Below are 19954 nucleotides of genomic sequence, written 5' to 3'. Positions count from 1 at the left end.
TCTGCAAGGAGTGCTCTTCACCGGAGTTGCGAAGAAGGCCCCCTCCACGGGGCCAGCCCTTTCCTTGAGCGTCTCCTCTTTCGGCCTGCGAAGGATTTTTTCCTCCCCAAACCTCCCGCTAAACACTCTGCCTGCAGACAGAACCAAAATAACCATCTCTTCCATGCCATCCGCGGGATCTTTGCTTGGCTGCTCTTGAATTTGTGAAAGTCACCCAAAGGTCACTGAGACGCTGGAGGGTGAGTGCAGCTTTAAACACACACCATCAACCAGCCGAGGAGGAGAAAGCGATGGTGATGATGGTGATGAGAACAACAACCTTAAGAAAGCAAAAGAAAAGCTTTTGTCAACAAACTCTGACGATGGGGGAGGGGCTGGAGAGTGACGGCACATGATCCAGTCAGCGCCAAAGACAAAAATGAAGCCAAAACATCCACGGCGGCGTCCAGGCAGCTGCTCCTGCCCCTTTTTAAGATTTCCAAGGCAGACGTTGCCCACCCTGAGGCGGGCCACTCAGCGCTTTTCGCCTTCTCTCCCGGAGGCCCGTTGCAAGTGCGGGGAACCCTAGAGGTTGGGTGGAAAGAAGGGAAAGCAGGGTTAGGCAAAGCCGGGACAGAAAACCCTGGAAGGGGTGGGAGAGAGCAAGACGCGGGGATCGGGAGGCCAGCGGCCCCGAGGGCAAAGAGCTGGCGGCGGCGGGGTAGGTGGGTGGAAGGCTGGGTCCCTAACTCCCCTCTCGCTGAGTCTCCACCGGTCTCGCCCTGGTGGTGGGCTTCGGACTTCTTTTTTCTTTGGGGGCGTCCTGTGGTGGTGATTAATCCTGGAATTGCTTTAGATTAAAAGGGAGCAAAAATTGGGGGTAGCAAACCAAGCAGACCTTTCGGAAGTCTCAGCTGAAGAAGATAAAAAGCCTCACAAACATATACTAACGTACTACATTGCTCTCATCGAGTATTTATCCGTGCTGTTTAGTGTTGTCTGCGGGTCTGTTTGCTTGCTTTTTAAAAAAAAAAACATTTTAGCATTGGTAATGCTGGACTATTTTTAGCGCTCGACAGCTGGACTCAACTGGGGAATGCAAAATACTTGGGGGGGGTTAAGACACAAGTCATTTCAGCAAACTGCGTTGCTCAATGCAGTATTGTGAATTTTAAAATAAATAGGTTGCTTCAATTGGGCGAGCACGTCAAGTCCCCACACGCTGGTAATTGGAAGTGAGCCCCGTTTAAATAAACAATAGTAGCCTCCAAATTTTTGAACATTTTGGAGTTAGCGGAAAGTACTCTGGAAGGTTTTATCTTTCTGTAACTCAGAGCCTCATTTCTACGACTTTATTTAACTGTTGCTTTTGCGTAATCCAAAATGTGATACTGATTTCTGTTTGGATTTTTGCTCCCACCACAATTTTTAAAATCCTGTATAATTTACAGTATCTGGGCACACAAAGAGATCAAGTATCCCTGATCTAAAGGGTTTGTGCTCTAACAAGCACCTTGAGGTTAATTTCTTTAAGAGCCCCATGGAAAGCGATTAGGCTGTCTCCCAAGAAGTATTTTCTAATTACTGGGAAGACCTGGCTTTCCTCGTACCCCATAATTAAACGTGTCCAAGGTGTTGCACTTCAAATATTTCCCTTCAGGGCGGACCCCAAGTTATTGACTTGAGCTTAAAATATCTTGAAGTAAACATTAGCTGCCCAACGTATCAAGTAACACTTCTTGTCACTTAGCGCTGACCACACTTTAACATTTCTATTTGCTAAAATTACCTCGAGGTACTAAATACTCCACTACAGGCAAAGAATTCCTTCGGTAAAGTCCAAGGCAGATGATTAACAAAGGCTGTACACAAAACAATTATTGCAATGGACTCTTCGTTTGGCTTAAATCCCAGTTTTATTCCCCTCCCCCGCAAAAAGAAAGCAACGATAGGGAGTTCTGGGAGAAAGAATGGGGTGGTAGTGGGGAGTCTTGGAAAAATTAGTCGAGCCTATTTTCCAAAATACCTAAACATTATATCTATTTTATTCTTAAAAGCTCTCTGCAACAAGTTTTGTTTCAAAATGAAGTAATTATAATATAATATAATATAATATAATATAATATAATATAATATAATATAATATAATATAATAATAAGTGTTGAAGATGTTTATAATTGTAAATTGTCATAAGAAGAGACCAGGAAATTTGTTTTGAGAAGTTGGAGCTGTTCCAGTTTCTACTATCGAAAGAGAAGATAAGGTGATTGTGACGCAAATCTTCATGTGGAGATTTTTAATACGTGTATTTCCTGTCCAGTAAATACGTTGATGTCAATTTGTGTTGAGCACACCGTCATCTTTTTAGACTAATCCACAACCCACTTAAACCAGAATATCTGGCTTTAAAACCATTTACTCTTCTACCCTAACCGTATTTCTCGGAAATAAACTTCAATGGAGTCAATGGGATTGAGGTCCTTCCGGTCAATATATTTCGAATTGGAGCCTAATCCAAATACAGGCATCAACTGGCATCGAGGGCTGCAGCCTTTACCAACGCAGTTTCTTTTACTAGGGAACTTATATGAGCCACACCCAACATATCAATCAGGACCTAGTTGGGCCGGGACAGTTTGTTTTTACTTTCGCTAGCACACATTCCTTGCAGAGAAAGTCGTTCTTAGCTTGACTGTTGAGGCTTCACTGGCCCTGCAGTTGCCTTACAGTGGGCGTATCATTAGCGGCCTGCCAGGCGTTATTACCTGGCTTCCCAACTCTGCCTCAGGTCGCTGCCGGTCACCAAGAAAGAAAGGGGACCCCGCTGCCTTGCCCCTCCCCCTCTCGGTAACCGGCAGGGACCTGCGGAAGAGTTGAGAAGCCAGGTGAACAACACCTCCCTCCCTGCCAGGACTGCCCCACCAGTGGAAAAAGGAAGAGGAGACCCACGGGTATTATCGCAGACTGTCCTGCAGTTCTGTGGGAAACGCTGGACTGTCATCCTACAGGCGGGCTAAAGCGAAACGATTTGTATCGTGACTCCGCTAACCTTGTCTCTAACAGCTTGTACTGGCTGATGTGGTGAAAGTTACAAGTAATGAAAGCAATCAGACAGATCAGACTTTCTCTGGGCTCGTCTGTGGCAGCGTCAGAGGAGATGCCCTGATCCTTCTGAAAGCTAATTCATAAAAGGGTTTTTTGGGAGTGGGGTTGAGGAGAGAATAAAGGCAAGGCTTAGCAGAATCTGCAGAGAGATCTGCCTTGTATCCTGGGACCTTTAGGGTCCAACATTCAGGAGGGGAAAACGAGAACCTGGTCAAAACAAGAATCAATCATATATTGTTTTAAATAAATAAAAAACACAAACACGCTTTTGCAACCCCATTTCTGTAACAAAACGCGAAAATATGGCCAATATTGTAGTTGGTGTACACCAAATTTCGCAGTGTTTTATCAGATTTCCATCTCACAAAATGCCTGGAATACCCCGAACACCTTCACAGAAAAACCCACATTTTAAGGTAGTTGGTGAAAGGTCAGATCGAGCGCTAAGTATGTTGGGTTTGGGAAACATCCACATCCAGTACACAGGCACATGCACCCCGCAAGCCATGGAGTTACCTTCAAAGTGAACAGCTCAATGGCGATTGCCATGAAACAGATCTACAAGACAAGAAGTTACTTTAAGCCGGGTTTGCAAACAGTTTGGAATCAACACTCCAAGCAGAATAGAGTGAAAGGTGGGGGGGGGATCGTATGTATTTTGTATGTTAGGAAAAAAGTAATATATATTGCTTTGGCTGTGGTATCGAAATCAACAATAAATCAACTCTGTACCTAAGACAAAGAGGGGAGAAATTCATAGAGTGAATGTAGCGTCAAGAACTCCAACAGCAAGACGGAAAACAGCAAAATCGTTTTCTTAAGGATCATTGTTATTACCCTGTTGCAGAGTATTTCAGGGCTCTCTCTCTCTCTCTCTCTCTCTCTCTCTCACACACACACACGAGAGAGAGAGAGAGAGAGAGAGAGAGAGAGGGGCTGCATTCCTATACTTACCTATGAGTAATCCTCATTGAATTCAATAAGAGTTACTTCTGAGTAGGCATGTGTAGTCCAGCAGCCCGGTCCACAAATAAATTAGGCCCCTTTACTTGACAACTTCATCCTAAATAGTACCTTCGTCTGAAAACGTCATAAAAATACCAGTGGTCTTTATTTGTAAATCAGATGTTTAAGACCATCCATGCGTTCATTTTTCAGCTTTGTAACTCACCTTTCTCTACGGTCATATACTCAAAGCGGCTTACAAGTATAGAACACAGCAATAACATTCGGAACTAGAATGCAATAAAACATTAAACAATAACAAAAGAAGCAAATGCACCTTGATCTTAAGCGCATTACCTGGGATTCATTTCCACTAGTAGGAAATATAAGACAGCACAACAAGTGCCATAGGATACAATATAATTTAGGGTAAAACAGCATTCTCATTCAGGTAAATCGGAACTGTCTTAGCAAGACAATGCAGCATTTCAAAAAGTGATCCACCTTAGGAGAAGACCCCCCAGCTACTAGGGGGTCAGGGTACTTCTCTACGTGTGCCAAACATGCATGATATTGCTTCTTCTCTCAGTCCATCCTTCCAAGTTTGATGATCCACATCCAGCCGGTTCTAGGTGTATAAGATTGAATTGGCCCGTAAAGGTACACAGAGATTATTTTTATATGTCCTTAGTCAGCTGCGCTCACTTTTACAGTATTTTAGGATTCTCTTCGGAATAGGAGAAGTGGCTCTTGGACTTCCGATGTGCGCGCTTGTGTGTGCGTGTGTATGTACAGTGTGTGAGTGTGTAGCGAAAGCCTATTAACAGCAAATTCCCTATTAACACAGATAATGTACAAAATGCGTTTTGGGGGTGACAAAGCATATTTACGATTTCCTGCTGACCCAAGGCATACAGGGGATATGAAGGACAGAGACTTCTAGGGACACTAGATTCTTCCTCCGCATGAGGAAGAGAAATGTGGTCATTCCAAACCGTGGCTGTGGGGAGAGAGAAATAGGAAATGGGAAACATATTTCAATACAGATAAAGTCTTGAATCAGCTTCAGGCTGCGGCATAAAACAAGGAAGAAAACTATATTTGCTCCAAAATACGTTATCCCTTGCTATTTCTATCAATAGCTTCTGATACCTTGTTCTATGTAACCTTGTCTCACACACAAATTAATCTCTCTCTCCGTCCATCAAATTTTCTATCTGGCTATCTAGCTCTCTAGCTATCCAGCTAACTATCTATCCTCTTCCTGAAGTTCTTATCAACTTCTCAGTCTTTCGGTCTATATGCATACATCTCTAGCAAAAAAAATCCTTATAAAATGAGAACTATCCGAGATTATTTGCTTATCTTAAAGTATATATTGTGTGACATAATTGTTCAAGGGTAACATATATAATTGCACATTCATCTTCAAAGGGCACATGCCTCTGTGGAACAAGGTAGCTATATTAGAAATAATTTCATAGTGATACTTCTTGTAAAGTGAGAGATAAACTTTGTGCACTGGATATAATCTGACTTTCCATTAGCAGTCGATACAGAATTAAACTATGGGGCAACTCTGTCCCCCCGCCCCATACTATTAAGTTTCGTCTGAACATAAACACTGCTAGAACGGTCCCTGTTCAGTTAAACACTGTAACGCATTACCTTTAATACCAGAAAGAAGAATCATTGCTTTCGAGCGAAATATGAAAGAAAGAAACACTATTATGTTTCTTTTAACTTAACCAAATCATATTGTTCCAATCATGATAATAATTTCGTCTGTCTTTTAAAGTATATTTACAGCAGAAGACTGGTTTAAGTCTTGGAAACTTGCATTTCTTTTTTCTTTTGTTACTTTTCTAGTCGAAGACCTAAAAGAGCGAGAGAAATCTTAAAATATGCGCAAAACTTGCTTCTTTCGCACAAGCTCTTTATTCTGTATCCTCCCAGCGCCCTGCTCGTCATTTTTAAGGGTCTTGCATAAAGTTTCGTGTGTTTTTCCTAGGGTTTAGAAGAACTAATCCTTATAGACACAACAGTTTCTGTTGTGACGGTAGAGTCAAGCAATTCTATACCAGTTGGAGTATTAACAGAGTCTTGGAAAAAGAAAAGGAATCTCGTCCTGGACTTCCCACAAATGTAGCTAATTCCCTTAAACTCCTTTGGATTTACACCTCGGTAGTTACTGGGGGACAGAAGCAGTCCTTGCTCTCATTAACGGCCTGATTTCTGTTCCAACTGCCACACCAGATAATCAACTTTTATGGTCTTCCAAACATTACTTTCCAGCTGTTTAAGACCGTGGGGAGGGGGGGAATTCTAGCCAGGGTTTGTGCACTTGCAACTCGATTTACAGTAGATGTTTAACCCTGTCTACTCAGAAGTAAGCCCTAGTGACGTGAAGGGGGCTCATTCACTCCTAGGCTGCAAACCTCTTATGTGGGAATAAATCCAATTTAATTCAATTGGTGCGACTTCTCAGTAGACACACTGCACAGTAACACGATCTGTCCTTTCATTCGCAGATTTTTCTAGTTTCCATCTCATAAGATATGCATAACATATAGAAAGAATATTCTGGGCATGTTTTGGAATGGAAAATTCGAATTCGCACCTCGGTTTCATTAGATCCGCCGCAATTCTAACAGCTCAGATGAGAACTAGATTCTGGCAGCTTTTTAGAGATGTCAATGCAGCCACAACTGGTATAAAAATTCGAAGTGATTTTCCACACTTTAATTTATTTATTTTTAAGTAAAACCCAAACAGATTGTATTTGACGTACTACAGAGAACGCAGACTACGGTCCATTAGTGCCACGGAACCCGAGAGGCAGACCTCTCTCTGCCTCGCAAGGTGCTGGGTAGCTCTCACCTCAGGGAATGGGTCTAATCTCTCTGTAGGGAAACATTGCCCCTTACTTCGCTTTACTGGGGTGGCGACCCAACTGGTCTTGTTTCTGAAGAAGTTACTCGACCCTGCCAGGCTTCGATAAGAACCTGCCACTGAAGAACCCAGCTGGATTTCCAAATCCATCCAACCTGCGATCCTAAGGGCAGAAGCAAAGTCCCATGAAACGACTTTAGGATAGGGCGCTATTGCTTGCTACACGAACCCCACAATCCCTTTAACTCCCCGACTTCGCTTGAAAAGCGCACATTTAGGGCAGACCGGGGTTCAGGAGGACCTGGGGTTTAAGCCCTTAGAGCTCTATTGCAGTCAGGGATACTAACCCACCCCAATGCTAATTTCGGAAATTAACCCTATTCAACACAAGGGGGCTTGCTTCCAAAGAAACATTCTTAGGATTGGAGTGCTTGTGGTTAATATCCAAGCGCTATAAGTAGTTTCAAAGGATAGTGAATGGGGCTGCAAGCTTTCAAACAGATACAAACTTTCCCAAATATCTTTTTTGTGGGGGATATTTGACGGCGAGGGAAGGTAGCAAAACTAACAACAACAAAAAACCCAATAGCGCTAAATCCTCACGCCTGGAAATGACAACATCCACCTTTCTTCGTGTTTCCATTTCTGCATCCTTTTCAGCACCAATGAACCGCGCAGCCGGATCCTGTGCAAGTCTGCAGCGATAAAATTAGCCCTGAGTTTGGTGCGACTAACTTCCAGGCAGGGTACATTAAAGGATTGAAGCCAACGGTAGTTTTACAAAGGGAACCATGCTTGCCTATCATTTAAACCTGCAATCCTAAACATATCCCCACAGGCCCACTGGTTGCCCTGAGGTTTGCTTCAGCTAAGTTTGTTGTCCATCAGTCTGTCGTAAAACATTTTCCTATACTCTGATGCCCGGGAGCATTTCTTTACTTACATGGAATTTGTTTAGGATGGGAAAGTCTCAATTCGGTCCTCAATAAGCGGTCTTTCCCTGGGGTATTATTCTCCTCCCCATGCTTACTCGTTAGACCCCCCACACCACCCAAAAATCTGGTATTCATATAGAATACTTTGGTACAGAAGGTGTGTTAAGAATTATCAGAGTGCTCCTCAAAAACTCACAATTCTATCTCTTATCCAATATGCCCCTCCCACACATTACAGACAATCGTCTGAAATTTGGGCAGGTTTCGTTTCCATTTATTATCATATGACCTGAGCAGACGCTTGGAAAACCCCCAAGATGTTTCATTCAACACAAATGAATTTTTTGCTTCCCAGTCTTTGTATAGGATCGAGTTGTATAGGATCGCATTGAGTTTTGATCCTGCAATATTTTTGTTAATTTTTGCTGTCCATATGTAGAAAATGCAGCCCGTTAAAGTGAATGAATGTCGTTCCAAAACTTAAATAATTGTTAATATATTTAAATTAACAATATTCACATATATTATTCTTTTGCTTTGGCTACTGCGAATGAATGAATTAAATATCTAAAGTAAGTATTCTCAGGACCTGAGTGTTAATCATGGGAAATACAAAACTATTTATTTTCCAAGCAATAAAAAAGTCGGTAACTTAAAAACAAGGAAGCAAACAAAGACGGTCTAGAGCTGCGATCCACAATGCATTTAAGCCATAATCTTCCAGTTTAATCAAGGGGAGACTGATATAAATGAGATGCGGGTCGGGTTGATGGATTTTCCTCCAAAGAAAATAAGATACTTCATTGCTTTTTATATAATTGTCAACATAAGATCGATAAAAACACTATAAGTAGGTAAAGTTTGGGTACAGATAACCCCGCATTTTTATAGCAGTATTTTAAGAGATTTTTTTGAAGCGAACGGCTTTTCTAAGCCGATCCATAACTCGGCGAAATTACAACACCAGTATTGGAGTTATTTCACATCGTATTGATTTTGTCTTAATGGGGCTGCGGTTCGTGTTGTGTATTTTGAACTCGGTCTAAATGCAACACGTTTGCTTTCCTGCTTCTTATATCTTTTGGTTTTGTCGGTCCGCCTGACTCAACTTCATCGGATCCGCTGCTTTGCGAGCTGGAAGCCGCAGTAGCTCGGCGCGGATGGGCGCGTTGAGCCAGTCCACGTGCAAACAGCTTTCATTGATAGAAGCAGCTCGCGGGAAGGCGAAGGGGAGGAGAGGCTCTTCGGGCAGCATAGCTATTTCTCTCCCGAAGAAGGACAGCCATTGGCGGGGGAAGTTTTGCAGAGGAGGGCTTGGCATTTGCCTATATGTAGAGGCATCTAATGCAATATTCATGGCGCAGCGTCACAGGCGATTCTGCCGGGTTCAGGGCTACCTTCGAGGCAGCCCCCCCCCCTCCCACGCTATAGGAGGACTATCCTCTTCCTTCCAACACTTTTTTGTGAATGAACCACAGCACCCCCCCTCCTTTTTTTGCCAGCTCACAGATGAGAGAAAGCAGTGAGATCACTGCCTGGATCTGGTCCGGTGCTTCGCCGCAATCTCTTCTCGCTTTCAAAGCAGGGTTCATTCAAGACCTGCCAGTTCCGCTCGCCTGGGATAGACGTGGGGAGGGGGGGACTTCAAAGCCAGGTTGCAATGAAAAGGTTGCACTTCCCCCTTCAGAGGGGGCGCATCTTGGGTACGTTTTCACATTAATCGGGGGGCGGGGGCGGACTGGCGACTTGGCATGAGCTGCTGGCTACTCCATAGCCAAAAGACATTGCTACAAGCCACCACTTTTTGCGCTGACATATGATAATCCTGCCCTTCCCCCTAATTCAGCTCTCCCCCCCCCCCCCACAGGCCATTCCTAGAGTGGGTGGAGCTCTCGGCTGCTGCGTAAAGGGCGCGCCTGCACTCTTAGACTCCTCCAAAGAAGTATAACACCCCTTTCCCTCCCAAATCTTGTTTTGTCCCGAGGAAAATCCGCAATATGGGGCGACTGCTGAAGTCAAGCAATTTTAATTTATTTATTTTTAATATACTTAGGCTGCAATCCTACACACACCACCAGGAAATAAGTCCCATTGAACCCATTGAGGATTATTTCTGAACAGGCAATGATGGGAAGTAAATTTTCCTGAAAGCAACGAGACTTCCTTCCTCATCCTCTATATCCGGCGATGCCATATTCGCCGCCCTGTCCACAAAATAAATCTTATGGCTGCTGTCTGTAACCCTATATTTGGGAATGATGTAGAGTAAGTAGCTTGCACCCGTAGCCTCTTCGCTGTGTGCACTTGCAGACCGCTAGCGGGCTTGCTTGCGACAATGACTTGGAGTTGGGTAGATCAGCATTAGCTCTTCCGCCTTGTACTTTTTTTTTTAACAGTACAATCCTATTCATGCATCAACTCTTTTTAGAATTTCGGTTGCACAGTAGTAAGATCCTAAAACATGTTTTCCTCATAAGAAAGTCCTACACTGGGACTTCATCCTGAAGAATAGGATGATGCTTAGTTTCATTGGTTGTATGTTTTTTATGATTACCCTGCTTTGCTGTCCTTTTCAACTAATTTTTGTAATGCTACTTCAATTGTTGAATGGCAGCGTATAAATCTTTAAAATACCCACCACACACTTGCATATACATGCATATTATGTATGTCCTGCGTACTGGTCTTAGCAGCAGATAACATTTCCTACAGAGGGTATAATGTTGGGTGTATGCAGCAGCACAACCGGACGCCTTCTTCTGCCCCAGCTGCAACAAAACATGTCTCTCCCTTTAACGGGCTCTACAACCACAGCAGGCGCTGTAACTCTCCAACGGTTTGACTTCACCACTGAAGGTGCACTCTTCCATTGTCTCTAGAGACAGACGATGCAAACAAGGTTGCCAACTCACAAAGTTCTTTGGGGATACTTCGCTTTTGTTTTCACACATGTGCAGCACAATACTATGCATCTCTATCCATTGGGTCCATTGAGATTTACTCCCAGTAAAGTGTGTATAGGATTTCAGCCTTAATCCTAATTCACCCTACTTTTCAAACTCATCAAATAATTGGCCTGATCAGATATCCTATGGGACTTAGTTCGTCCCATGTAACGGATGTAGAAGAAAAGCTGAGAAGGAGAGTCTAAACTGACCAAAGGGGATAAACCACACGTTGATCGTGCAGGGATTTCAGCAAGCTGAGTAGCCAAATATCGACGCGGCCGGATGCCCAGGAAAGTTCTGAAGCCTCTCCGCAGCTCCTTATCTGCTAATGAGCCTGTGTAGGATAGCAGCCTGCAGGTATAGAAACACATTGTGTGCTACTTGGCTGGATTCGTTCTGGGCATCTTGCAAGAGTCTCCGTGATGTGATCTCTCACATTCATTATGGCATATTACCTTCTATTGCACGTTTCTCAGCAGATAGTTCTCTGCGGTTATTCGCTTTTATTTTCATTTTTTTAAAAAAAAATCTTTGTCCTCGAGGTTCTTCAGGAAGTATTTATCTTGTCTGTCTGAGACGCAGCACTCCGTAGCTGTCAATGGAAAGTCTCAACCATCCGTGCCCCTCTCCCCGTTCTTCCCAGCCTAGCCCGGCCCACCTTTTTTTTTTTTTAATTAAAGCTTTTCAAGTTCCCTTCTGTTAAGGAAAGTGTCTAAACAAACAAGCCTCCCTGAAACTAAACGCTAGAAGAAGAGAACCGCCGCGCACCCTCGATTGTTTTTAAAAAAATAGCGAGGGGGGAGGCATTTCCCCATGTCGTGATTATAGTTCCAAAAGGAAATTGCTTTTATTTGTGAATGAGACTTTCAATAGGAAGGGACATGGAGGGGAAAAGCTCCTTAAGGGAAGGAGGTCACGGGGTTAGAGGGCGGATTAAAGGCCCCCACCTGTCTCGAAATCCCGGACAACCGTCCCAAAATTGAAACAAGGAGGGATCAAAACCGTACTTTTGGGACGTAGGGTGAAAAGGGAGTCACGGGAGATTTTTCAGCCTAAAACAAAAACATGAAGTCTGGGGACAAGCGGCTGGGAAACCGGGACGTGTCATTCAGGTCCTGAACTCTTCCCAAGGAAATTCAGTGAGTGATCGATGTGTGTGTGTGTGTGTGTGTGTGTGTGTGTGTGTGTGTGTGTGTAGAAGAAAGAGGGTTTGGGGGTTCATTTAAAAAGCAGGAATTATATACACACTTACTTGGGAGTAAGTAAGCCTCACTGAAACCAGTGAGACTTCCTTCGGATGAAACATGGCTGGGCTCTGGCTGCAAGAGCTGGTTTTATTTTCTAACGCTTTACCTCGAGTCTGGGCTAAAAAGAGGGAGTGGGAAGTGCTTCCTCCTTTTAGGCCTAAAAACTATGAAAAAACGGAGACCGTGCACAGAGTCTGCCAAGCCGCTTAAAAACCTCCCTGCGGACTAGCTCCCATCGCTTCGTTTTCCCTCCGTCCTCTCCACATCCGTGGCTGTTAAGCTACAGCACTTGGGTTGAATAGCCCGTCGCCATCCAAGTGCTAAAGAGAAATGGGGTGAAATGAACGCAATGCCACTTCCTTCACGAGAAAGGTGCTGGTGACTGAAGTGCTTGTCCTGTTGATTTCTCCTTTCGGTTGATGTTAACTTTGTTTGTAATGTGTATTCCAAAAGTGACCTGTCAAGGCGGCTTACAAATAATAGAAAGCGCAGAGAAAACAACAACAGCAGCACACCACAATCACCTGCAACATCTGCATAGGCCGCAACACCGCCTGTCGGTTGCTGTCTGGTAGAGATTCCAAATCCACAATCGCTTTGGGTATTCGAGCGTAGCTAGTTCCAGGCTGCCTCGCTACAGAAAGTGACTCTCGCCTTCACCTCAAGCTCCAACCTGGTCTTCCTCTGCACGTGAAGGACCAGGAGTTGATGGGGCTTGATTCTGCCAGGATCCTAAAGTCCTGAGGAAACTTTGGTGAGAGCCTGAAGCGGAGATCTGTCAGTGGCTAACAACTTCTTACGCAAGGAGGCCGAAGAAAGAGCTTTACGGAATAGCCCCTTGCACTGTTTTGTGGGACAGAACTTTTTCCCACAGCCCAGAACAACTTGACAGATGGCCTGTGGGGTAGCCTAGGCAAGGCAGGAAGGAAAACACAGACGAGGCTGAATTTCTTTGTTTCTGTCTCCGCCAGGAGCCTTCTCTTTCTTCGCTTGCTCAACAAATAAACGGTGAAGGGAAGCCCACTGCGTCTCCTTCCGGATAGCTTTTGTTTGTCTGGGCAAGGCAAAACACCATTTCCAGCATCATCTTAGCAGCCGAATGGGTCGCTGTTTCTCCTCTTCACTGCAGATATAAATATGCGAAGCCCTTCAGGAGGAAGGAGCCATGAGTTAAAATTCTGGTTCCATCCAAGCCAATTACAATACACCTATTGATTTTTTAGCCGAGCCAAAATTTCACCCATAATCCTCGCCCCTGGGACACAGATTCACGCGCCATTGGAGCTGGACAGTACCTCAAATGAGAGTCTGGCACAACTCAGGAGGAGGAAGTGAGGATAAAATGGTAGCCTCAGGGGCTGCAACTGATTTGCATAATCAATTTAATTTTTGCCATCTTAGAGGACTCCAACCACCAACCGCTTGAGCGGTCACACTCATCAGTCTACAATATCCTTGTTCTAAATGTGATAACCTCAGGTGTGGAAAAGGCCGCAGCCCTTTTGACAGATCTTATAATATGGACATTACCACTTCAAGCAAAGACTTTTTTGGGGGGCACATCTGTTTTGAGATGCAGGCAATATAAACTCCATGAAATTTACACCCTCTGTGCCAATATGTCATGAGAGTTATACCCACCTGTGTAAGCCAAAACCACAAAAATTTTGCTAAAGATCCTGGAAATCAGTCACTATAACTATATGGGGGCTTAGACTTCTTGCCGCTCTGTGCTCTTCCCACTAGTGGGTCAAAAGGATTCCAGGAAAGAGAGGGAGGCAGGCAAAGGCTACCTTGGAACTTTGCGCCAGCTGGACTTTCTTGCCCTAAAATACTATGTACTATCAAAAGTCCTGTGTGAAGGATTCTGATGGCTTTTTATATGTTGATATTGGTCATTATGTTTATGTATTTAATACAGTTTAAAAGTTTCTTGTAAGCCACATTGGAAGAAGCTATATTCTGAAACTCAGGCTATAAATAACTGTACTAAATAAATAGTTGCATGCTGCAAATTATATACTAAGTAGCAGCACATCATGGGAACTCTGGCAAACTTCAAAGAATAAATGAAGGAAGAAGCAAAGACCACTTCAGCAGTAGTGGTAGAGGCTAAGATGTGATGAAGAGCTAAGAAGACAGACAGTGAGGGTTCTTTGGTGGTGCCCTGAAATGTGTGTGCTATGCTTATTTTCTTGTCTGTCAGCATAGACTACACTTGCAGAAAATGTCAGTTGATTGTCCTGCTGGGCCAGTAAGTAAGAAGACAGCAGTGATGAGTTTCCATTCTTCATTTATGAAGACAATGACTTCTTGGGCAGGACACGGGGTATTACAGAAAGGACAAAAGCAGTCAAGAAAATGAGAACTGTAGGATTGGGAAAACTGCATTGAAGACCATGATTGTAAAGAACATGAGTATAAGGCACCATTCTGAACCACTGGAACACAGTACAGTGGTACCTCATGTTACATATGCTTCAGGTTACATATCCTTCAGGTTACAGACTCCGCTAACCCAGAAACAGTGCTTCAGGTTAAGAACTTTGCTTCAGGATGAGAACAGAAATCGTGCTCCGGTGGCGCAGCAGCAGCAGGAGGCCCCATTACTTAAAGTGGTGCTTCAGGTTAAGAATAGTTTCCGGTTAAGAACGGACCTCCAGAACGAATTAAGTACTTAACCCGAGGTACCACTGTATCTCTCTTTCCAGTGTCTCTGAGGAGCTGGTGGAAGACAGTAGTAGCAGGCTACACTAGCTAGGAAGGAAGACTCTCAACCCTTTAAGGACAGAGGTGACTCAATCTCCATATGCAGGAAGAGGAATAAAGTGGTGGTAATAATGGCTGGGAACTCCTTACTGAGAGATGAGTCTTCTGTGTCAAGTGAATTTGTTAACTTCTGAAGTATACTGTATCTCAAGTATTGGGACCCAGGTTGTGATTGATAACTTACCAAGTTTTATCAAGCCCACTCATCATTATATATTTTTGCTCATCTGCGCAGGAATGAATGACACCACCAGGAATTACTATGAAAACATACCTGACTACAAAGTTCTGATAAAGCATCTTGGGGCTCTGGTAAAGTTCCCATCAAGGTAGAGGACTACACAGAGAGATCACAGTTCAGGGGAACTATTCTCCTAAGTAGCAGCATGTTTCTTGGACTATTGTATAAGCTTCCTAAAGAAGGAAGGTAGGCTGCACCTTGGGGAATGTATTTGGTGGAAGAATGGCAAACCTGAGCAATCAAATACTGTGTTGGATGGCTCCAATAGCCAAAAGCTAAGTACAAAATGATTTACTAAATATATGGATGTGGCTGCTACAGGAGAAACTGGGAAAGTTGAGGAGATCCCCAGAAAACCCTACACTAAAATAGCAGGAGAGATATCAGAGTGGAATATCCAAAGCTTTAAACTTCTATGCTAATGCATAGAGTATGGGAAATGAACAAGATGAACTTCAACTTCTTGAACGAGAAGGTAAATACAAATTGATCCACATAACTGAGACTTAGTGGGACATGATTAGAAAATAGCAATTGAAGGATGTAGCTTATTCTAAAAAAACCCTGATTTTCATATTCTGAAATAAATGTTAGGTAGAATTAAATGGCTATTTCTACTCATGAGAAAATAAATCCAAGACAGGTGACAGTTCCCAAATAACAAATTACTAAAGGCACAATCACCAATAATTCCAAGGAGAATGAAAAATGTAGGATTTTTTAAAACTCTGTGTGGCTGCACAAAAAGTTGAAAATAAAAAGGACATGCATGAGAAGAGGAATGAAGGATAAGTTGACAAGGATGAATACAAGCAAGGCTTTTCTTTTTAGTTGGAAGTTGCTGGAACTCAGTTCTGGCACCTCTCAGGTGCCATAAAAAAAGAGTGGTGAGTTCTGGCACCTCTTTTTCTAGAAAAAAAGCATTGAGTACAAGTATCATAGACTTGTTGGAACAGTGTCAGCAAAGCTAAAGCTCAGAAAGAATTCACGGTGGCAAGAAAAAGTGCCTTTTGGGGCATGTTCAGAATAAGAGAAGAGGTAGGAAATGGGGTATGTAGCTCAGTAGGAATTGTGAAATGTTAATGGGTGACAGCAAGAAGGTGGAATTGCTGAATTCCTATTTTTGCCTCTGTCTTTTCCCAAGGGGGAATTGTGTACTAACCTGCATAATAGCATTACTGCTGAAGAGTCAGGATTGCGGTTCAACTTTAATAAGGAGTTGTCAAAAAAATATCTAGCTATTTTAAATGAGTTTAAGATTTCAAGGTCAGATGACTTGCATCTAGGGTACTAAAGAACTTGTTGATGTACTGTCAGAACCTCTGACTATCATCTTTAAGCAATCTAGAAAACAGGTAAAGTGCCACAGGACTGCAAACAGAAATGAGGAAAGGAGAATCTGGCAACTATGGGCAGCTCATTCTGACCAATTCCTGGGAAGATACTTGAACAGATTATAAAGAAGTCAGTTTGTAAGCACCTTGAGAACAATGAAGTGGTTAGTAGAAGTCAGCATGAATTTGTAAATAATAATGCCAAAGTAATTTAAACTTTGTTTTGATCAGTTTAGTAGATGGTGGGAATGCTGTAGATGTAAATTATCTTGATTTCAGCAAAATTCCCAGGGCTATTTTGGTTAGCATAAACATTTAACAGTTGTGTAGAAGAGAGGTTTTAGGCAGGTGCAGCTTGTCATGCATGAATATATTGCACCAGTTAAAATCTGCATCTACAATACTACTCAATTTCCTAAAACGTTCTTAAAGCTGAAAATGTCATCCTTTCAATTCCAACAGCCAGCTTGGTGCAAGAGTTTAATGGAATAAGTACAATAATATGCTATCCCCCAGAATTATTAATGGCCCTGTTGGAATTTAGGTCTGATGTGATCTGAAGCAATAAATAGCAATACAATTGCACTATGGTTTGTCATGTTGAAATGCTCCCATTGCTTGGAAGAGTGTCCTCATTTAATTAGTTGCTTTGAGAAGAATTCTTACCCCATTAAGATGTAATCTGATTTTAACAGTAGTTTTGAAATTGAGAATTCCTATGTTGCATATAAGGTTCATTTGTGCTTTTTGCTGCACAGGACCTAGGAACATACATTATGTTATATCATCTCAGTTATATATAAATGACTTCCACCACTGCTGATGAGTAAGGAGAATTGGTCAAGCTTCCTGCTAGGAAAAAATATCTCAGCAAAAGTTACTTAAGCCAGCAATTTATGCCTTGGCATTATCTCTGGCTACTTTTTTTGAATCCCACGTTGTGAACTGCTGTTATGATCACTTTAATTACAATTACTTTTTTGTTGACCTGCTTTTCACCCTTTGTGAGAATCTGTAAGATATGGTTTCTACTGTTTATCATTTTTTTATATTATATCTTCCTTGTTAATTATTGTCTATGGCCTAAATAAAACTTAACCCAATACATATATTAAAGTAGGCAAATGAATATCCACTCACCAGGTGACCAGTCAAGATAGTTCAGATTTATGAATTTTATCTATTTTCTTTTAGGTCACGACTACCAAATAAATGTGTTGGCTAGTAATTTCTGTGGATTTATTTGCATGACTATAAATATATAGAAGACTGCCATCCTTTTGCTCTGACCACTCTGCAAATTTACTGCTGTTTTGAAAAATGTTTCTTTTTGTCAGTCTGGATCCAAATGGTTCTAAATACTCAGCTATTCTTCTCTGAGCTAATAATGTCCTGATTTCTCACATTTCTAGTCTTGGAATATGAAATCCTGCTGTGTCAAATGCAAGCCCTGAGAGAATAACAGACTCCCCAGGTGCTGAATGACATTTACAGTGTGACGTATGCAGCTGGCATTCTGCAGCTTTTCCTTCTCACTTCTGTTACTCAAACTGCTCGTCATTCTTCTCTCTAAAGTGCAGCAATTTCATTGTCGGTGATCTTCAGGGTGTGTGTGAGAGAGAGAGTGGAAGAGAGGGAGACTGAGAGGGAATACACTCCATGGGGGAGGATATTACTTTCCTAAATATGTGCATTTAGATTGTCCAAGGGAATTACTGACATTAGATGTATGCACTGTTTGTTTCCAGACTTTGCCAGTGTCATTCTGTGCAAAGCAAGAGTCATGTACAAATGCCAGCCATACCTAATGGGCATGCCATTTCAGGCTTCTCTTGCCAAGACACCCACTGCTCCAATGATAGAAAATGATATTAGTGTACTTCCTTCATATTTACCAAGAAAATGGAGCTTATTTAGTGGGAGTCACTACACTCTCACTCACATAACACTAACAAACTACATTAGTGTTAGTGCTTCTAACTCAGGCTTCTAACTATGTAGCAGCAGCTTCATTATTTCTGTTAATATTTTTTTAGCTTGCACACTTCCATTTCCCCGCATTGTTCCATTCCCAATAAGTCAAACATTGAGACGGATGACAAACTATGCTTCCCATGTAAACTCAAAGTTTGCCTTCACCCATGTATACAAAATCAACTCCCATTAGAAGCAGCTGGTGAACTGGGTGGCATCTTATTAACCAGCTGCTTGTGCAACTCCTCTTCATCCATCAGCTCTGATGTTTTTATTTATCAAGTCAAGTTCATTAAATGCAACCTATTCCTTAATACAAGCACCCAAGATATAGGTCTGAGTCAAACACATCTGAAGCAAAGCAGGAAAGAGTGAACCAACAGCCTCTCACAGATGACTAAATGTATAATATATTTCATGCTCCAGGAAACCTTTTTACTTGCTGAATCCCCTTCACTGTCCAATGATGTCTCTACCTTTTTCATTAACATGATTGTTGCCAGAGTCTGCTGGCTATCATCTCAGCATATCTTCTTATACCCCTCTGACACACCCTTCACTCCATGTGACTTGAATTTATTAGCGCATCACCAATAGTGCTTTTGTGACAAAACCATGGTGGACAGGATGCAGACCCTCAGCACTTTTGTAGTATGGTGATGGATAACTCTGGCTTCCCTTTCCAGTGTATGTTCCCCACCATGAAGACAGAGGCAAAACAGGGAGTGATTTTACCCTGAGACCTGCCGGTATAGGGTGGTATACAGCAATGATGATGATGCTGATGATGCTGTTCTATCACATTATTATTATTTTAGTTTGTAAACCACTTTGGGATTCATTTGAATAAAAAGCAGCATAGAAATATAATAAAGCATTAAATAAAACCAAACCCTATTTTGTGGGTAGTCAGAGGACCAAATCCACATAGTGTCCTGGTACTAAGAAATCCTGTTGGAACTCTTGCCTGTATGGCATTGTGTTCCACCAGCTTTTGCTTAACATAAAAATTTTCATCAGGTTGGATGCACAAGGGGAAAAACATTATTTAACATCCATGTTGAGAAGAACTCTGCGTAACTCAAAAGCCTTACATGCATAATTTTGAGGACTACTTTGAATTAATAAAATATACTGCGAGAAATGAAGGAAATGAGACACTGTAAACTTGAACTATGTTGAACTGAGAGAGGAATAAGGCTACACTAATTCTCAATCCCCTTTTCAATTTAAATTTATATCAGATAGATCAAGGGGAATTTAATAATCATGAATGAAATAAGCTCACACAACTTTGCACGTAATCTCAGTGGCAAAGCTGGTAAGAGATTCCAGCTCTCCTGATAATATTCAGCACTGTGCCCTAGGCACTTGAGGCCACCCATATCCTTCGGCTAACTAATGTTTCTCACAGGACAGCAGTCTAGAAGATGAGGTAAACTATTACATTTAGAAAGCACAATCTACCAGTGTCTCCTTGCAAGACTTTTTGAAAGGAACAGGAGCTGTGAAGAAAGCAGGGTCATTTTCATTCATTTCCAATGGAACTTGCGTGGGAAAACTTTGGGGTCTGGGTAAAAGATC

General features: G+C 42.4%; 1 long non-coding RNA gene across 2 annotated transcripts in view; it reads left to right on the top strand.

Moving 5' to 3' along the window:
- LOC310828100 overlaps positions 1-19954 on the top strand; it is a 98851-nt gene that overhangs the window by 35374 nt on the left and 43523 nt on the right. The window lies entirely within an intron of this gene.

The sequence above is a fragment of the Podarcis gaigeae genome (assembly GCF_964106915.1).
Source record: "Podarcis gaigeae genome assembly, chromosome: 12".
Lineage (NCBI taxonomy): Eukaryota > Metazoa > Chordata > Lepidosauria > Squamata > Lacertidae > Podarcis > Podarcis gaigeae.
Note: the sequence above shows the minus strand (reverse complement) of the source record. Positions and strands in the feature narration are given on the sequence as shown.